A 17,822-nucleotide genomic window follows, 5' to 3' on the forward strand; every position below is an offset into this window, starting at 1 on the left:
GGTGGCGGGCAGCAGAACCCCACCTGCTGTTCTGTAACATGGGTTCTTTGAGAGGATCTGCTTGTGACTCCATCAGTTTCTTCCACTGACTCAATCCCTGCTGGTTTTGGCAGCCAGAAGTTATGGAGACTTATCTTTCCTGGAAATGGAACCCTGGACTGGGAAGCCTGGTGTGGGGCTGGGATTTCTTGCTCCAAAGATATCCCTCTTGAATTTTTATCCACCACACATGGATGCGGAACCAACCCATTCCGCATCTTTGCCCCTCCTACCAGTCTGGATGGATGTGGTTTCTTTAATTCCATGGTTGCCAGACTTCCATTCTACTAAATTTCGGATGGTTCTGAGTGGTGGTTGTTCTATAATTTGGTTGTAATTTTGATGTGGTTGTGGGAGGAGGTGAGCCATGTTTACCTATGCTGCCATTTTGACCAGAAGTTCTTGCTTTAATTTCATCTGTGAAATAGGAAGGATAACTTACCTATCAGTATTATTATGAGGAATTAAATAAATTCATGTAAGCCCTGACACATAGTGAACACAATAGATGTTAGTTATTATTGTACATCTCAAGTATATATTATTCATTGCTATCAGTTACATTAATATATATAATTACTAAATTATGATTCAGCAATTCATGCACTTATATAACTACAGTACTTGGTAGAGGTAACAGTTCCTTCTGAAATACTTCCATAGTATTTTCTGCCTTGAGGAACAAAGGACATTATGTCTTTATTTGTACTATGTGAGTATCCCACTAATTATAATTGGTAAAAGTTATGCAGCTCCTTAACTGCCTCTGAATATCTATTGTAAATGTAATAGGCAAATAATATCTAAAGCTGGATTTGTAAATAATGACACACATTCAATTTTTGTTTGTAATGTTTACTTTACTGTTTACTATAAGCAGTTTACCAACTATATCCCAATAATTTGAAAAATGTAATAAAAATATATTGATCATATATCAATAGATTTATGATCATAATTCAATTTAATGATCATAAGTCAATTATTAGTCATATATTTACTAGTATTTGTGTCAAACTCTTAAGAATAAAAAGATAGAATAGAAAGAAAGAAGACTTTTTTCCCTTCAATCATGTTTTCTCTATTTTTTTAAAAAGAAAAGAAACCCCAAACAGAAACAAGATGCCAAAGCAAGCATACCACTATCTCTGTGAAACTATTGCTATTTCCAGTAGTTGGAGCTGTTCTTCTCTGGGTGGCAGAGTCCTCAGATGAGTGGTTTGTGCACTGTGGACATATTGAACACATTTGAACTCATTTACATCGTACTTTAATCCCCCCCCATTTTTTTACTGTGTCATTCAACAAAAACAATCATACTCTCTTACTTTTCATATCCTTGGCCATATCCTCATTCTCTTTGTATTCTTCTTAATAATTGGTAGTCCTTATTCTAGCACTTAGGTCTCATCTCTTCCTTTTTTCTTTTACTAAATTCATTATTTTGCTGACACTATCTATATTTTTTACTTTAATTATGTGGTTGCAGTTCACATTCTTTATCATTAGCTCTGACTTTTTCATTGCATATGTGAAATCTCAGGGTGATCATAACAGAAAGCACAAATTGTGGCTTAAACCAAGAGAAATGTACACTCTCATAGTTCTGAAGGCCACAGGTTTGATATCATGATGTCAGTGAGCTTCACTCCCTCTGAAGCCTCCAGAGAAGAATCCTTCCTTGCTTCTTCCAGATTCTGGGTGGCTCTTGGCATTCCATGGCTTCTTTGGCTTCTGGCCACAGTATTCCAATCTCTGCCTCTGTTTTCATAATGCCACCTCCTTTGTGGGACTGTCTCCTCTTCTGTTGATCTCTTCTGTGTATCTCTCTTAAAAGGACACTCATCATTGAATTTAGAGCCCCCTGGATAATCCAGGATATCTCTTCAACTCAAGATCCTTAATTTAATGACATCTGCAAAGACCCTTTTCCCAAAGATGGTAATTCACAGATTCTGGGAATTAGGACATGCACATATGCTTCTGGGGGTTATCATTCAACCCACCACACCAGCTATAAGAAAAACACTATATAATCAAATGACAACTGACAACTCATACCAGACTTACCTGTTGAGTATTAGTGAGGGAGGAGGGGAGTGAAAAACCAGAGCACACATGTCCTGTCTAAAGTGGCCAGCCCCTCCTCAACTATAGCTGAGTGCTGACATGGGGACATGCAGACCCACTATTACCAGTCCTTCTGATATCCCCAGAGAATCTGGAATTCCAGATTTTTATGTGCAGGCAACTAATTAATTTTTTTCTCTTTTTTAAAGCATATTTTATTGATTACGCTATTACAGTTTTCCAAAAATGTCCCCCTTTATCCCCCCTCCACCTTGCAGCCCCCAGCTCTCCAGCATTCCCCTCCCCTTAGTTCATGTCCATGGGTTGTACATATAAGTTCTTTGAGTCCTCTGTTTCCTGTACCATTTTTTATCTCTCCCCATCTATTTAATGCCTACCAATTATGCTTATTCTTCCCTGTAATCTGCTTAGTAGGTAGCACTGTGGGAAAATAAACCTGTCAATGGGACAGATGTGGCAAGCTGCCAGCTTGTGACCTCTTGTTTACAGTCTGATGTTCAGAGAACAGCTTTGATGAGAAGGGCAGAGAATCTTCACTCTGGAGGTGAGAGAGATATAATAAATCTAATGACGGTTGAGAAAGGAAGATGCTTTGATTTGCCATTCCTCGCTGCTTTAATTCAATGAGAAACAATTTCTAAACCTGAAAAGGTCAGTTTCTTTTTTAAAAGTATATTTATTGATTATGTTATTACAGTTGTCCCAAATTTTCCCCCTTCCCCACTCTGTCTGTTACCCCTTTCCCTGCAGCAATCACTCCCTTAGTTCATGTCCATTGGTCATGCATATAAGTTCTTCGGCTTCTCAATTTCCTATGCTATTTTTAACACCCCCCTGTCTATATTGTGCCTACCAATTATGCTTTTCATTCCTGCACCTTTTCCCCCATTCTCCCCCTTCCATCTCCCAGCTGATAACCCTCCAAATGGTCTACATACCCATGGTTCTGCTCCTGTTCTGGTTGCTTAGTTTGTTTTTTAGATTCAGTTGTTGATAGTTGTGAATTTGTTGCCTTTTTAATGTTAATAGTTTTGAACTTCTTTTTCTTTTTCTTTTTTTTCTCAAAACATATATTTACCACTCCTCTTAGTATATCTTTGAGCACCTCTGCCAGAATCTCTCAGGAATGTGTAGAGCCGCCCTCCCTAGGGGCTCCTCACATTGACAAAGCTCCTCACAGCTTGTGCAATGGTATCCTTGTCAATGCCAAACATCTTCAGCAGTTCAGCCAGCTTCCCACTTCTTGGTACCTGTCCAACAGCCAGGTGAGTGACAGTGATGTCAGGCTTACCCACTACTGCTGAGGACACGGCCTCATCTATGCCACCTTCATAGTAGTGGTCCTCCACCATGAGGATTCTGCCCTTGGTAGCACGGGCACTGTCAAGGATGAGTTTTCAGTCTAGGGGCTCGATGGTGAAAGGCTACAACACACAAATATTGATCTTTTCTTTCTTCAACAAGTCCGCAACAGTCAAGGCCTCCTGCAGGGTCATCCTAGCTCTAATTACAGTTACCTGGTCATCCTTGCTCTTTAGGACCACCTTGGCTTGTCCGATCTGGAAATCCTTGTTGTTGTTATAAATGATGGCATCTTCTGGGCGGCTGGTCTGGATGAAACAGATGCCCTTTGTATTGGCTGCTAATTCCACCACCTTTTCTGTAGAAACTCTATCACTTGGGTAAAAGACAGTTGACATGGGGACTGATTGAAACATGGCCAGATCTTCCAGGGCCAGCTGAGAGGGCCATCTTTCCCAATGGACACGTCGCAGTGCGAGCTGCAGAGGTTGACGTTGCTCTGGGAGGTGGCTGCCATGCAAATCTGGTCGAAGGCCCACATGAAGAAGGCTGCAAAAGTACTGCAAAAGGGTACAGTCCTGTTGCAAGTGGCACAGCCCATGGCAATGCTCACCATGCTCTGCTCCACAATGTAGCATTCAATGAAGCGATCTGGGTGCTTCCTCCTGAAGAGGTCTGAGTCGGTGGAATTCTTGGTGTCCCCATCCAGAGAGACAATGGCTTGTTGGAGTGGCCCAGCTTGGCCAGGGCCTACCCATAGGCCTTGCGGGTAGCTATCTTGTCCCCAACCTTGTAGCTGGGTAGAGTGGGCATGCAGGGTGGTGATGCCCGCAGAGGGGGCATCCTCCTGCTGGGGAGTCGCCAGGATCTTCTTTTTGGTCTGGATCAGGCTGTAGACAATATTGTCTACAATATTGCCAGCAGGCAATAGACATGGTAGCTGGCTTTGTCGAAGTACTTACCTGTGTAGGCGCTCCTTCAAATGGCACCAAGGCCCTGGCCCAGGGAACCAGTGGCCACATCAGTGAAAGATTGTTTTGGGACAGGATGCCCATCCAAGTCAGAGCTAATCTGCCTCAGATTTAACAGCTCTGCCTCAGGTAGGAAGCCAGCTTCAGCCCAGAGGGCATATAGGATGGGAACTGCATGACCCATGGAGAGCACAAAGCAGTTGTTGTGAGGATTCCAGGGGTCCTGGGACTTGTCGTGCATGGTGTGGAAAAAGAGGACAGCCATGATCTCCGCAGTGCTGCAACACCATGTGGGATGGCCTGAGCCAGCCGCCGTGGTGGCCTGGATAGAACTGATGCACAGGTGATTGGCCATGTTCTTCAGGGCCTGCAGCTTCTGCTGGTCAGGCTTGTGGTATCCCTCCATGGCCCTGCTGGGTGAGCAGGAGAATGGAGGACACTGAGACTTGGAGATAGCATAGCGACTGAGGTGGAGACAGGCAGCAGCAGAGCTGAACTTCTTTTTCTTAAATGAGTCCCTTTAACATTTCCTGTAATAATGGCTTGGTGATGATGAACTTCTTTAGCTTTCCCTTGTCTGGGAAGCACTTTATCTGTCCTTCCATTCTAAATGATAGCTTTGATGAATAGAATAATCTATCTTGCAGGGCCTTGCTTTTCATCACTTTGAGTACTTCTTGCCAGCCCCTTCTTGCCTACAAAGTTTCTTATGAGAAATCAGCCGACAATCTTATGGGTATTCCTTGGTAGGTAACTCTCTGATTTTCTCTTGCTGATTTTAAGATTCTCTCTTTATCTTTACCTTTTGGCATTTTAATTATTATGTGTCTTGGTGTGATCCTCTTTGGGCCCAACTTGTTTGGGACTCTCTGTGCTTCCTGGATTTGTATGTCTATTTCCTTTGCCAAATTAGGGAAATTTTTCTTTCATTATTTTTTCCAATAAGTTTTCATTTTTTTGCTCTTCTTCTTCTCCTTCTGGCACCCCTGAGATTTGGATGTTAGCACATTTGTAGATATCCTACAGGCTTCTTGTACTATCCTCACTGTTTTGAATTTTTATTTTCTTCTTTCAGTTCTGGTTGAATGTTTATTTCTCCCTCATGTTCCAAATCACTGATGTGAATCCTTGTCAGGGGACTTTAACGCAGCCCCCCAGTCTGCCACGGATGAAGGCCGTCCGTGGCGATGGTGGCTCGAAGCTTCTGGTCTGTGCAGGTCCCTGTTTGGGTGCCAGATGTCGGGGGGGGGGGCTTTAACGCAGCCCCCCCCTCCCAGTCCACCACGGATGAAGAATAAGACTACCAAGACATGATCTGCTTGGGGAGGAAAGGTGGCCAGATCTCTCAAAGGAGAAGGGCCTTGAGCCTTTCCCTCTATGGGCTTTTATTAGGTTCATTCGCATAGGAATACAGATAAGGCTCATCAATCATTGTCAGCCAGTAAGGGTTAAACAATACAGGATTTACAGAGAACCTTGAGGACTTATTCTGAGTTACAGCCAATCAGCTAGAGGGCCATAAAACTTTAGGGCCAGACTCATCTCAGGTCTGGACCCTTATCTTTTAAGCTGAGGATACAAATTAAGTAGGTTTCACAGGAATGTATGTATTTTTGTTAGGCCTGATTCCCCAGGGAATCCGCCCCTCCCAGCACAGGACTGCAGCGCCCTCTGTTATTGCTTCAGGCTCAAGTCAGACAGAGAAGTAAAGCAGCCAAGAGATTAGGAGACTTCTTGCAGACAGAATGAGGACTCAGGCTATTTCAAAGCAGAGGGGTGAGGGTCCATCACCCCCTTTTTCCACAGCCTCCCGAGTCCTTCCCTGCGAGTTTATTCCTGGTGACCAGAGCCTGTCTTATGTTGATCCTCCCTTCCTCAAGGGAGGGTCATTGGCTAACTGGCCAAGCTCAGGGCCAAGCAGGGTGAAGTAGGCAGAGGTGGCACTTCTGCCAGGGAGATAAGCTTTGTCTCCTTAGTGGCTTATGGTCCTAACTCTGACTCAGCCTTAACCATGGGGGGTTACAGCCTCTGAAACCAGGCAGGGCGGTTCCCAACAAATCCTGGCTTCCTTCCCTTCACTGTTGGGTCACTGTAGACTTTTCTTTATTTCACTTAATACAACCTTCATTTCTTTATGTTGTTGCCATACTCAATGAGTTCTTTGAGCATCCTGATCACCAGTGTTTTGAACTGTGCATCTGATAGGTTGGCTATCTCCATTTTGTTTAGTTCTTTTTCTGGGGTTTTGTTCTGTTCTTTCATGTGGGCCATATTTCTTTGTCTCCTCAATTTGGCAGACTCCCTGTTTTTGTTTCTGTGTCTTAGGTAGAGCTGCTTTGACTACCTGTAAAAGGCACCTGTAAATTGTGTGGGGCGGAGCCTTAGGTAATCGCTAGGGCAGGGCAACCCAATTCACGGCTTTGGGGCTCTGTGTAGGGGGAGGATTCAGAGAGGTAACTGTGCTGCTGCCTGGCTTCTGGGGCTTTGCCTGGCACTTGCCCAATTTCTAGTCACTTCACTCAGTCCCTGTATGCCACTGGCACCCTTCCAGCTGTTGCTCTGGTGTTGAATCCTGGTGAATGGGCTTGTGTGTGTTTTAAGACCATGTGGGCCTTTCAAGTGGAGTTTCCTGAATATCTGGCAGTTTCTTCTGCCACCCCAACCCCCACTGGTTTTCATAGCCAGAAGTTATGGGGATTTATCTTCCAGGCACTGGAACCCTGGGCTATGTGGTCTGGCCTGGGGCTGGGATCACTCACTCTCAAGGTATCCCTCCCAATTTTTATTCAACACATGTGAATGTGGGACCGCCCATGATGGGTCTGCCACTGTTGCCCCCTCTCCGTGCCACACTTCATCTCCTCACCTCTCTGCCCCTCCTACCCATCTGAATGAATGTGGCTTCTTTAAATCCTTGGTTTTGAGACTTCCATACAGTTCGATTTTCTGAAAGTTCTGGGTATTATTTGTTTTGAGATCTAGTTGTAATTCTTTTTGTGATTGCACGAGAAGGTGAAGCATGTCTACATATACCTCTACCTTGACTGGATGTCTCTGAAAAGGTCAGTTTCCTGTTAATGTCCTGTGGTAAAATTTTTAAGTTGTAAATTATGTATCAATGCCTGCTTAACAGTGTCTGTGAACTTTTGGAAGGCAGTTAGAAACCTCTTTTTTACGTACTATTCAAATTTGATTTTTAGACTTTATTATTTTTCATGTTTTTAGCAGCAGAGTAAACATTAACAAGACTTTATGTCCCAGACATTTTGAAACATATGGAGTGTCCTTAATGTTCTGTGCTCTCTCTCATCTTCAACCCTTTTCAACACTATGTCCTCAACCCTATTTCCTATTGGCTCCCAGATTCTTGACCCATAGAAATTGTGAGGTAGTTGCTATAATCTCAATGTTTGTGTCCACTCAAAATTCACATGTTGAGGAAAGGAAGATGGCGGCGAGGTTGGTGGGAGTGGAGTCCACTTCCCCTCAACACCAGTGAAATACCTAGCTGATCTGAGGAGCAGAGTGAACAGCCAACAGTATTCCAGCATATATGAAGATTGGAGACCAAAGATACAGGACATTGAAAGATCAGACTGTAAGAAGAGTGCTTAAGGACAATAAGCACTTATTGTCCTTAAGTGCTTATTGACTTAAGGACAATAAATCAATTGTCCTTATTGGGTGCTTTCAGAAATGGTGCTTTTGGGTGTGGTCGCCTGCAGGAAGCCAGGCTGTTGATGGCATTATGTGTCCAATCTCAGTCTTGGCCCTGGGTTGGCTGCCAATCCCTGCTTTGGCTCTGTGTGCTGGACCAGCACAGGGACCAGGGTGGCTGAAGCCCATGCCCGGGTGCAGGGTCTGCTGCAGGATTCTTGGGAGAGAGCCAGGCTGGGCTGTGTGAGCACCCAGGTGCTTGTTTGGACCAGGGGGGCTTGAATAGGAAGAATTTCTCAAAAAGGAAAAGAAAATAGAGGCACTTAGTAGCTAGTTAGAGAACTCTCCACAGCAGCCCGCGGCCTGTGGTGCCCCTCCCCCCTCAGCCCCTGGACTGAACGAGGAAAAGCAGCGCCAGTGCTCACCTGAAGCCCGGCTGGCGCGCACCCAGATTGGCGGACTGGGGGCCCACAACTGAAACTCCAGGTGAGCCCGCAACCTGAGAAACAGCCGGGCTGCCTGGGCGCCAGACCCAAAGTAACCCCAGTGGGCGCGTACCCCAGTCAGTGGCCTGGGGCCCACACCTAAAACCCCGGGTGGGCGCGCACCCTGATAAGGGGGGGGCGCACAGACAAAAAGCGCCTGGGTGGGCACACACACCTAAAACCCCATCTGGGCGCCCATACCTGAAATCTCGGGTAGGTGCGCAACCAGATCAGTGGCTGGCTGCCCCAGCACACAGAGCCAAAGCAGGGATTGGCAGCCAACCCAGGGCCAAAACTGAGATTGGACACATAATGCCATCAACAGCCTGGCTTCCTGCAAGCGACCACACACAAAAGCACCATTTCTGAAAAACTCCTACGTAGCCCCTGCCCACAGAACCCTGCAGGGCCTACTGGCTCTCTAGGAGGAAGGCAGAATGCCCAGCAGAGGTGAGCTGCAGGGCTAGGGGAGACTGCATTCCCCGGAAAGACTCCACCCGGTAGGGGGCTGAACTACCACATAGCAGCACCAAGAGCCCCTAGCATCTAAGACAGCAAAGAGCAAGAAGATGGAATGTGAGTTGCCCCTAACTGGTGCAACTCAAGGACACCACAGCTGGTGAAATAAAGCCCTAGTGGTGAACAGAAAGACCCGGAGAAACTGGACTGAAGGCTGAACAACAGCTAAGAGTGTGGCTCAGGAAGGGAGAAAAGTGAAACCAATCTTTCCAACCACCCCCTCCCATTCCACAGAGAGGAAGACCAGCAGAACAAACCTGACCAGTTTAAAGCCAGCAGAAGACTTTTTTTTTTCTTTCCTTCTTTCCCCCTGAATTCCTTCTTCCTTTCTGTCCTTATTTCTTTTTTTAGTCCTTCTCACTTCCATCCTTTACCTTTCTTATTCCTTCTTCCTGCCTTCCTTTATTTATTATTTTGTTTTAATTTTTGTTAGAATTCCTTCTTATCTTGCCTCCAATCTTTCTTTATTCCTTCTTCCTTCCTTCCTTTCCTTTTCTATTACCTTTTTCCCTCCTTCCCTTCTTTTTTTTTCTTTTTTTCTTTTTTTTGTCGCCCTTCCTCTTATTCCCACAGGTGAGACAAGAAACCGGGAGTGCTGAAAAGACCAGAGTTAGATCGTGTTACACCCATAAATGTCAGCTCAAGACCAGTGAGCACAGGAGATTAAGGATACAGCACCACTGAATCCCATTGGCATTCTATCATAGAAGTTCATACCATAAAACCAGGGAGTCAGGATAGATCAATTTAAGAAGCACAGGCTAACAAGAAGCGTCTCACAAACAATGGGAAGACAAAGAAACAATCCCCAAATGAAAGGAAAGGAGGAAGCCTCAGAAAGAATGCTAACTGGAAAAGAGGCAAGTCAACTATCAGATACTGAGTTCAAAGCAATGGCTATCAGGAAGCGCACGGAGCTCTCTGAGCTCAAAGAGAACTACCAGAAACTACAGGGAAACTACAATGAACTCACTGCAAACTATATCAACATGAAAAGGGAAACAGAAACTATCAACAAGGGTCAAGAGGAAATGAAGAATACAATTTCTGAATTGAAGAACACAGTAGAAGGAACGAAAAGCAGACTTGATGAAGCAGAGGATCAGATCAGCGAGCTGGAGGACAAAGTAGAAAAAAACAGCCAGAAAGAGCAAGAAAAGGAAAAGAGGCTCAGAAAGAATGAAGAGGGATTAAGGGAAATGCAGGAAAACATGAACATAACAATATCCGTATAATAGGCATACTACAAGGAGAAGAAGAAGAGCAAGGGATAGAAAACCTGTTTGAAAAAGTAATGATGGAAAATTTCCCTGATCTGATGAGGGAAAAAGTCACCCACATCCAGGAAACTCAGAGAGTCCCAAGCAAGAGGAACCCAAAGAGGCCCACTGCAAGACACATCATAATTAAAATGGAAAAATTCCAAGACAAAGAGAGGACCTTAAAGGCAGTAAGGGGAAAAAGGAAGTAACATACAAGGGAGCCCCAATAAGGTTAGCAACTGACTTCTCAATGGAAACGCTCCAAGCCAGAAGAGAATGGCAAAAAATATTCCAAGTACTGAGAACCAGAGGCCTGCAACCAAGACTACTTTACCCAGCAAGGCTCTCAATCAAGATAGAAGGCCAAATAAAGAGTTCCCCAGACAAAAGAAGTCTAAAAGAATACACTTCCACCAAACCAGCTCTGCAAGAGATGCTAAAGGGACTGCTTTAAGGAAAGGAAGGAAAAAAGAGAAAGAGAGAGGAACACATGTAGGAAAAAAAGGCAATCAATAACTACCTATCAATAATAAACTTAAATGTAAATGGATTAACTGCTCCAATCAAAAGACATAGAATACCTGAATGGAAAAGAAAACATGACCCATACATATGCTGCCTACAAGAGACCCATCTCAGGACAAAAGACTTACACAGACTGAAAGTGAAGGGCTGGAAGCAAATTTTCCAAGCAAACGGACAAGAAAAAAAGCAGGGGTAGCAATACTCATATCAGACAAAATAGACTTCCAAAGAAGGGCCATAAAGAGAGACCAAGAAGGTCACTTCATAATACTCAAAGGAAGAATCCACCAAGAAGACAGAAACATTGTAAATATATATGCACCCAACATAGGAGCACCCAAATACAGAAAGAAAATCCTGGAGGACTTCAAGAAAGATATTGACAGCAACACAATTATACTAGGGGACTTTCACACCCCACTATCAAAAATGGACAGGTCTTCCAAACAAAATATCAAGAAGGATATTGTGACACTTAACAATACCCTAGAGGAAATGGACTTAACTGATATATAGAGAGCTTTTCACCCCAAAGAAGCAAAATACACATTCTTTTCAAGTGTCCATGGAACTTTTTCAAAGAGAGACCACATGATAGGACACAAAGCAAGCCTCAACAAATTCAAGAAAATTGAAATCATATCAAGCATTTTCTCTGACCACAAGGGATTGAAACTAGAAACCCACCCCAAAGGAAAGAACCCAGAACACTAAAAATCATGAAGACTGTATAGCATGCTATTAAACAATGAACGGGTCAAGAAGGAGATTAGGGAAGAAATCAAAAACTTCCTGGAAGCAAATGAAAATGAACTCACAACAATCCACAACCTATGGGACAAAGCAAAGGCAGTCCTGACAGGGAAGTTCATAGCATACAGGCCTACATTAAAAAGATAGAAACATTTCAAACAAACAACCTAACCCTACGCCTACAAGAACTTGAGGAACAACAACAAAGAGCCCAGAGCAAGCAGAAGGAAGGAAATAACCAAGAACAGAGCAGAGTGAAATGACCTAGAGACTAAAAGCACAATTCTAAGGATCAATGAATCCAGGAGGTGGTTCTTTGAAAAGATAAACAAAATCGACAAGCCCTTAAGTAGGCGCATCAAGAAGAAAAGAGAGAGGATCCAAATAAACACAATTACAAATGAAAGAGGAGAGATTACAACTGATACCACAGAAATACAAAGGATTGTAAGAAATTACTACAAAGAACTGTATGCCAAGAAATTTGAAAACCTAGGTGAAATGGACACATTTCTAGAAAAACATAATCTTCCAAAACTGAATGAAGAGGAAGCAGAAAACCTGAACAGGCCAATAACAGCAGAGGAAATGGAAGCAGTCATCAAAAAACTCCCACCACACAAAAGCCCTGGACCAGATGGTTTCACAGGAGAATTCTATGAAGCACTTAAGGAAGAGCTAACCCCAATCCTCCACAGACTATTCGAAAAAATCCAAACTGATGGAAGACTCCCAAACTCTTTTTATGAAGCCAGCATCATCCTTATCCCAAAACCAGATAAAAACACAACAAAGAAAGAACACTTCAGGCCACTATCGCTGATGGACATAGACATTAAAATTCTCAACAAAATATTGGCAAACCGCATCCAGCAATACATTAAAAAGATCATCCACCATGACCAAGTGGGATCATCCCAGGAATGCAAGGATGGTACAATATTCGCAACTCAATAAACATAATACATCACATCAACAACAGCAAAGACAAAAATTACATGATCATATCATCATGTGGAAAAAGTATTTGATAAGATACAGCACCCATTTCTGATAAAAACACTCAGCAAAGTGGGAATACAGGGAGCAGTCCTCAACATAATAAAGGCCATATATGAGAGACCTATAGCCAACATCATACTCAATGGACAAAAACTTAGAGCTTTCCCACTAAGATCAGGAACAAGACAAGTATGTCCTCTGTCACCTCTCCTATTCAACATAGTATTGGAAGTTCTAGCCACAGCAATCAGACAAGAAAAAGCAATAAAAGGCATCCAAATTGGAAAGGAGGAAATGAAACTGTCACTGTTTGCAGATGACATGATAGTGTACATGGAAAGTCCTATAGACTCTACCAAAAAACTACCTGACCTAATAAATGAATTTGGCAAAACGGCTGGATACAAAGTCAATACCCAGAAATCAAAGGCATTCCTGTACACCAACAACGAAACTGCAGAAACAGAAATCAGGAAAAAAATCCCACTTGATTTAGCAACAAGAAAAATAAAGTACCTAGGAATAAACCTAACCAAGGAGGTAAAAGACCTGTACTCAGAAAACTACACAACACTGAAGAAAGAAATTAAGGAAGACACAAACAAATGGAAGCATGTACCATGCTCATGGATTGGAAGAATTCACATCATCAAAATGGCCATACTACCTAAAGCAATTTATAGATTCAATGCAATCCCTTTTAGAGTACCCATGACATATTTCACAGATATAGAACAAACATTGCAGAAATTTATATGGAACCGTAAACGACCCCGAATAGCTGCAGCAATTTTGAGAAAGAAGAACAAAGCAGGAGGAATCACAATACCTAACATCAAACTGTATTACAAGGCCACTGTAATCAAAACAGCCTGGTACTGGCATAAAAACAGGCACATAGACCAATGGAACAGAACAGAGAGCCCAGAAATAAACTCAAGTCTTTACGATCAATTAATATTTGACAAAGGAGGCAGGAGCATAAAATGGAGCAAAAACAGCCTCTTCAACAGATGGTGTTGGGAGATCTGGACAGCTACGTGCAAAAAAATGAAACTCGATCACCAACTTACGCCATACACAAAAATAAACTCAAGATGGATAAAAGACTTAAATATAAGTTGTAACACCATAAAAGTCCTTGAGGAAAACATTGACAGGAACATCTCAGACATTCCAGGCAGTAACATCCTCACAGACATGTCTCCTAAAGCAAGGGACATAAAGGAAAGAATAAACAAATGGGACCTCATCAAAATAAAAAGCTTCTGCATGGCTTAAGAAAACAGCGCCAAATTACAAAGAAAACGAACAGTATGGGAAAGCATATTTGCTAATGATACCTCAGACAAGGGCCTGATCTCCAAAATATATAAAGAACTCATGCAACTCCACTCCAGGAAGACAAACAACCCAATTAAAAAATGGGCAAAGGACTTGAACAGACACTTCTCCAAGGAAGACATACAGAGGGCCCAGAGACATATGAGGAGATGCTCAGAATCACTAGACATCAGAGAGATGCAAATTAAAACCACAGTGAGGTACCATCTCACAGCAGTTAGAGTGGCCAACATAAACAAGTCAACAAACAAATGTTGGAGAGGATGCGGAGAAAAGGGAACCCTAGTGCACTGTTGGTGGAATGCAGACTGGTGAGGCCACTGTGGAAAACAGTATGGAATTTCCTCAGAAAACTAAAAATGGATCTGCCCTTTGACCCGGCAATTCTGCTGCTGGTATTATACCCTAAGAACCCTGAAACACCAATCCAAAAGAACCTATGCACCCCAATGTTCATAGCAGCGCCATTTACAATAGCCAAGTCCTGGAAGCAACCTAAGTGCCCATCAGCAAATGAGTGGATCGAAAAACCATGGTACATTTACTCAATGGAATTCTATGCAGCAGAGAGAGAGAAGGAGCTCATACCCTTTGCAACAGCATGAATGGAAGTGGAGAGCCTTATTTTAAGTGAAATAAGCCAGACTGTGAGGGACAAATACCATATGATCTCACCTTTAATTGGAACATAATCAACAGAAGAAGAAAGGAAACAAAATATAACCAGAGACATTGAACTTAAGAATAATCTAACAATACTGATGGGGGAGTTGGGAGGGGACAGTGAGGAGAGGGGATTACAGGAACACTATAAAGGACCCATGGACAAAATCAAGGGGAGGGTGGAGGTGGGGGTGGGAGGGTGGTTCAGCTGGGGTGGGGTGGAGGGATGGGGAGAAAAGGCGTACAACTGTAATTGAATAACAATAAAAATTAAAAAAAAGAAGGTGAAGCCTTTGGGAGCTAGTTAGGTCATGGGGGTAGATCTCATGAATGGGATTAGTACTCATATGAAAGATGCTACAGGGAGACCCCCATCCCTTTACATTATACAAGGATTCAAAGAAAAGTCCATGACCATGAAGAAGGCCCTCACCAAACCATGCTGGCACCCTGATCTAGGACTTCCAGCTTTCAGAACTATGGGAAACAAATTTCTATTGTTTATAAGCTACCCAGTATTTTGTTATAAGCTCTGGTATTTTGTTATAAAAGCCTTAACCAACCAAGACAATAATAAATGTCTGTTGTTTTAGGCTGCTACGTTTTGGGATAATTTGTAATATAGCAATAGATAACTAATATGTATCAGTATACTATCCTGTATATTAAATTTACCTGTTTAAATTGCTGGTGTGCTTTCTGTTTCCTGACTGATATAAATATAGAAATAAACAGAAAGAAAATCTAGAAGAAGAAGACTAGTGTTTACTGGGGTTAAAAAAATCTTAAATTAGCTTAAGTTGGAGTATTGATGTTATTGATGGGTCTAGATATTAATTTATCATGCCAACCTAAAGTGACTATTTATAGGTATCAATCTAGGTTTAAGGGCAATTTTAGATCTAGGTTTCAAAGTTTAAGCATAATCTCATGTCCTTTATATCTATGAAATTTTATAAATAGATATTTCTATATAATATACTAAACATATCTATTTTAATTAAGTCACTTAATTGAACTTTAAAAATACTCAAAATGAAAAGCATATTTTTTAAAGGGCATATATATATATATATATACATATGTATATGTATATACTCAAATCAATGATTTGGAACAAAAGAAGGAAATAAACATCCAACCATAACAGAATGAAGAAACAAGAATTCAATTTATACATATATGTATATGAATAAGTTAAAGTCCTTATGGAAGACAAAATGGAGGTTCCTCAACAAATTTAAAATAGAACTATTATACGATCCAGCAATCCCACTCCTGGTTATACATCCAAAGAAATTAAATTACTGCTTTCAAGAGATACCTGCCTCCCAGGTTTACTGCAGCATTATTTATAATAGCCAAGATATAGAAACAACCCAAATGGATGGATAATTGGATAAAAAAATTGTATGCATGTATAAAATGGAATATTATTCAGCCTTTAAAAGAACATAATCCTGCCATCTGCAACAACATAGATGAACCTGGAGAACATTATGCTATGTAAACTGAGTCAGAAAGAAAAAACAAATACTGCATGATCTTGCTTACATGTGAAATGTAAAAAAAAGTCAAGTTCATAGAAATAGAAAATAGGATGGTTGTTGTCAGTAGAGAAAGAGGCGAGTTATTGGTCAAAGGGTATAAACTTACAGTTATAAGATGTATAGCACTGGCTGGTGTGGCTCAGTGGATTGAGTACTGGCCTGTGAACTAAAAGGCCACCAGTTCAATTCTCAGTCAGAGCACATGCCTGGGTTGCAGGCTGAACACTGTATCTCTCACACATCAATGTTTCTTTCCCTCTCTTTCTCCCCCCTACTCCTCTCTCTAAAAATAAATAAATAGGGTTTGGCCAAGATGGAGGTGTAGGTAGAAATGCTTTGCTTCCTCGTACAACCAAAAGAAGAATAACATCCAATTTAAAAACAAACAACCAGAAGTGCCAGAAAATCAAACTGCATGGAATTCTGACAATCAAGGAGTTAAAGAAACATTCACCCAGACTGGTAGGAGGGGCAGAGTTGGGAGATGGGCAGCCAAGCAGAGAGGATGGGTGGCAAGGTGGTGGACCGTGTTGGTGAGGAAGGGCTGGCTGAACGGGAAACTAAAGACTCAGAAATAGCTTTCAAATACTGTGGGTTGCAATGGCGGGAGTAACAACTAGTCTCGCAGGAGAGTTCATTGGAAAGTGAGGCTAGAGTGGAGTAAGTGAGCAGCATTGTTCCCTCTCTGACCCCTCCCCCGCAGACAATGCCACATTGCAGCAAAGAGGGTTGCGCGCCCTGGAGAATATCTAAGAATCCCACCCCTTACAACATAATAGGTGCACCAAGACAAAGAAATATGGCCCAAATGAAAGAACAGATAAAAACTCCAGGAAAAGAGCTAAGCGATGTGGAGATAGACAACCTATCTGATACAGAGTTCAAAACACTGGTAATCAGCATGCTTACAGAATTGACTGAGCTCAGTTGCAAAGTGAAGGAAGAAATGAAGTCTACCCAAAGTGAAATAAAGCAAGATATACAGGGAACCAACAGTGAAGGGAAGGAAACCAGGACTCAAATCTATGATTTGGAACAAATAAATATCCAACCAGAACAGATTGAAGAAACAAGAATTCCCAAAAAATGAGGAGAGGCTTAAAAAACCCCTGGGATAACTTTAAGCACTCTATCATCTGAATTATAGGGGTGCCAGAAGGAGAGCAAGAAATTGAAAACTTATTTGAACAAATGGTGAAAGAAAAATCCCCCAATCTGGTGAAGGAAATAGACTTCTAGGAAGTTCAGGAAGCTCAGAGAGTTTCAAAGAAATTGGACCCAAGGAGGAATACACCAAGGCACATCATCATTAAGTTACCCAAGATTAAAGATAAAGAGAGAAAGCTGCAAGAGGAAAGGAGAGAGTTACCTACAAAGGAATGCCCATAAGACAGTAAGCTGATTTCCCAAAAGAAACTTAACAGGCAAGAAGGGGCTGGAAAGAAGTAGTCAAAGGCATGAAGGGCAAGGACCTACATCCAAGAATACTCTATTCAGCAAAGCTATCATTTAGAATGGAAGGGTAGATAAAGTGCTTCCTAGACAAGGGAAAGTTAAAGGAATTCATCATCACGAAGCCCATATTATATGAAAAGTTAAAGACTGTTATCTAAGAAATAGAAGATCACAAACTATGAATAGTAAAATGACAACAAACTC

General features: G+C 42.2%; 1 pseudogene; it reads right to left on the reverse strand.

The window, feature by feature from the left end:
- Positions 1 to 3,132: 3,132 nt before the first annotated feature.
- LOC112319288 (transketolase-like) overlaps positions 3,133 to 17,822 on the reverse strand; it is a 33,871-nt pseudogene continuing 19,181 nt past the window's right edge.

Source organism: Desmodus rotundus, chromosome 11 (genome assembly GCF_022682495.2).
Source record: "Desmodus rotundus isolate HL8 chromosome 11, HLdesRot8A.1, whole genome shotgun sequence".
NCBI classification, from domain to species: Eukaryota; Metazoa; Chordata; class Mammalia; order Chiroptera; family Phyllostomidae; genus Desmodus; species Desmodus rotundus.